The sequence below is a fragment of the Mus pahari genome, chromosome 12 (genome assembly GCF_900095145.1).
Source record: "Mus pahari chromosome 12, PAHARI_EIJ_v1.1, whole genome shotgun sequence".
Classification (NCBI taxonomy): Eukaryota; Metazoa; Chordata; class Mammalia; order Rodentia; family Muridae; genus Mus; species Mus pahari.
In genome coordinates, this window is record NC_034601.1 from 87,095,336 (window position 1) to 87,099,095 (window position 3,760).

Genomic DNA, 3,760 nt, shown 5'->3' on the forward strand with positions numbered 1-3,760 from the left:
ACAGGACTCCAACCCCTCACCCCTCCTATACCCATTCTTTGTAAATCATCTCAAATCAGGAAGCTAAAACTTGTCAAATTGATGGCCCAAGGCTATGTGATTTGGAAATCCCCTATTCCCTTCTCCCTTCTTCCCCCTGGAGGGTCCATAAAAAGAAAGGTCGACTCTACCCCCTGTGTGGGATACAAGTCGTCTCCAGAGCTCTGGCACCCCAAATAAAGCCTCATGTGATTTGCATCAAAGAAGGTCTCTTGTGAGTTCAAGGGGGGGGGGGGTCTGTGTCATCCCAAGACTAGAGCAAGTGTCTCCCCGTTTTCAGGAGTCTTACAAAAGCCTGAATCACACTCTCAACCCCCACTCAAATCTTCAGGTCAGTTAGTGGCTAGATCCAAAGACACAGCCAGTCAGAACCTGTTGGCCACTGACACACTACCTGTGAACCTTCCCCTGCCTGACTGGGGTCACGGAGCTGACCCTGTCCTGCAGGGAGTCACAGCTGCTATCTGGAAAGCCTTCTTAGGAGCAGCAATGAAAACCCTGGAGGGATAGGCTTTCAGAGCTGTAGGGAATCTGTGTCCCCAGTAGCTGGCCACCAGCTTCATCTGCAGGCTTCCACCCTCCTGATCCCCCACAGAAGAGAGTGCACACTGCTGCCCTTCAGCCTCTTTTCCCAAGGAGGCACAGCCCTGTCTAGTCTTACATTGCCTAAAAGCAGACCTACCCTGGCCTCAGCTGGTCACAGGCAAGCTTCAGCCTCAGGCATCCCAACAGAGCCAAAGGGTTTTTTGTTTTGGATTCCAGTTGTTTGGGTTCCCATGTGTGAAATCCAGAGGACAAACCTCATCCTTCCACTGTGTGAGCTCTGGAAGTAACTCAGAACATCAGCCTTGGCAGCAAGCACCTTCACCCAAGGAACATCTTGCCAACTCAAAAAGGGCAAAAGAAAGAAGGAAGATGTGTAAGGGGGAAGAGGATAGGAGTGTCCCAGGGTCATCCCCTAGGGGGACTTCCTGTGTGAGGATGGATTTCTGCAATGGTTGCTTCAAAGGGCATGCCCCCAGGGAAGAAGACCTGGTCCCAGCCAGTGAGAGTGAATTAATCCTTCAGGGCTTTTGATTGCTACAGAACCATACACACATTAAGTAACCAGCAGAAAACTTCCTGCCCCCTCTCTTGGCACAATTCTGGGGGCATCCAAGCACAAAGCTGATGTAATATCAGCTCCAGGGAGGGCTTACAATATGACTACTGGGGCCGGAGAGATGGCTCAGCAGTTAAGAGCACCAACTGCTCTTCCAAAGATCCTGAGTTCAAATCCCAGCAACCACGTGGCTCACAACCATCTGTAATGAGATCTGATGCCCTTTTCTGGAGTGTCTGAAGACAGCTACATGTACTTACATATAATTAATAAATAAATCCTATAAAATAAAACATGACTACTGAAGCCTAGTGGTGACAAACAACTTTAATCCCAGAAGTTGGAGACAGTGGCTAGTTCAAGGCTAGCCTGATCTATATGGAGAGTTCCAGGGCTACATAGACTCTGTCTCAAAAAAAACAAAGTATTGGTAATGATATAAAGTTTTGGTTTTTGGTTTTTGGTTTTTGGTTTGTTTTTGTTTTTTTGTTTTTTTGACTCAAGAATACAGAATCAACCAGATATGCTGGCACATGTCTTTAATCCCAGCACTTGGGAGGCAGGGGCAGGTGGATTTCTGAGTTCGAGGCCAGCCTGGTCTACAGAGTGAGTTCCAGGACAGCCAGGGCTACACAGAGAAACCCTGTCTCGAAACAAACAAACAAAAACAACAACAACAACAACAAAAGAATACAGAATCAAAAACAAAAACAAAAAAAACAAAACAAACAAACAAACAAAAAAAAACAGGGGGCCTGGTGAGATGGCTCAGTGGGTAAGAGCACCTGACTGCTCTTCCGAAGGTCCAGAGTTCAAATCCCAGCAACCACATGGTGGCTCACAACCATCCGTAACAAGATCTGATGCCCTCTTCTGGGGTGTCTGAAGACAGCTACAGTGTACTTACATATAATAAATAAATAAATCTTTAAAAAAAAAAAAAAAAAAAACCAGAATCTTGGGCTGTGGCAATATTTCAGTCAGCAAAGTCATGGTCATGCAAGACTTTGTGACCTTGAGTTTGATCACCAGAAGCCAGGGGAAAAACAAACGGTGTGGTGGGACAACCCAGTGCTGGGGAGGATCCCTGGGCTTGCTGGCCAGCCTAGTCACTTGCTACAGGCCAGTCTGAGGGGCTTTCGAGGACGGGGAGTTAAAGAAAGGTGAATGGCTGCCTGAGAATTGACACGGAAGAATTGACCTTTTGCCTCCAAATGCACTCATGCACACTTCCACTCATGCAAGGATTCCGTCTCATCTTGTCCTCATCAGCTACTACCTTCCTAAAGGCTTTGGATGAGAAGCATAAGCCTGGAAGACATGAATGCAGAAAGGACTTGATCAACCCAAACTCTGTTACCTGGTGATCAAAGCTGCAGGGATGGCAAAGCTGAGCCAGAGGCCTACACCTGGATGGCAGATGCGCGCGCGCAAGGCTTGGCGAGCCTGACTTTGCTCAGGATGGGACAAAACGGGTGGGTTTCTCACAGACATTTAAGAGAGCAGAGACCAGTTCATTGATAAGCCAGTGTGGTCATGCTAACTAAACACAGGCAATACCAGAATAAGTTTCATGAAATCGCAGTCAATTGTCACGAAAGAGTATGTTCCGGGCCAGCATTGTCCGGCAGGTCAAAGTACTTGCCGCAGAAACCTAGGGGCCTGAGTTCAGTATCTAGGACCCAGGATGGAACGAGAGAAGCAGCTTCACAAGGTTGCCTGTCCCCTGACTGCCAGACACATTTGTGGAACGTTCACATGAACACATGCAACATACAGGAGGGTGTGTCACAGCACACGCGGAGGTCAGGGGACATCTTGCAGGAACTGGTTCACTCCATCATGTAGCTGTGAGGACTCAAACTCAGGTCTTCACCCGAGCCATCTGGACAGCCACAAAATAAGGTTAAAAAAAATTAAGTATGCTCATTATCATCTGGGGGATTAATTTTCTTAACAGATAAGAGGAAAAAAAATGATAGAATTTGCCTCAAGGTTTGCCAAAAATGTCACCTCATGAAGGTTACACGTTCCACACAGTGTAAAGCCTACAGATAGCAGTTCAAGTAGGACCTTGCTCTTTCCTATAAATTAACGATCTGAGAGCCTTCTCCCAACCCAGAAAAGATACAGCATTACTCTGAACCATTCCTTGGTGCCTATGGCTCATACTTTTTACTTAGTCTTTTTTTTGAATTTCCTTTTTTTGTTTTTTTGTTTTGTTTTTGTTTTTATTTTTTGGGTTTTGTTTTTGTTTTGGGTTTTTTTTTTTGCATTTTAAAAAAAAGCTTTCTACCAAGAAGTAGGTGATAAGCCACCATTCCAAATACAGCTGTTTGGGAATTCTGGCTTGAACCACTATTCAGTGAGAGGGGTCTGTGTTGAGCTGAGACCATAAAATGTCTTCAGTTATAAAGAACATGCTTTTCCTAAGGCAGGAGGCTCAGGAAACTCAGTAATCCACTCACATGTTCTCAATCTGGTCCCCTCCAGAGCCACAGCTGCAGGGAGCACTCTGAGAGGTGGGAGAGCGAGCCGGCTGCCTTTGCTTTTCTCTTTCCTCTCCGTATTTCCCCATGTCTTCTCCTTCATTCCTTCCTCTGTCGTCCCATGTCCATC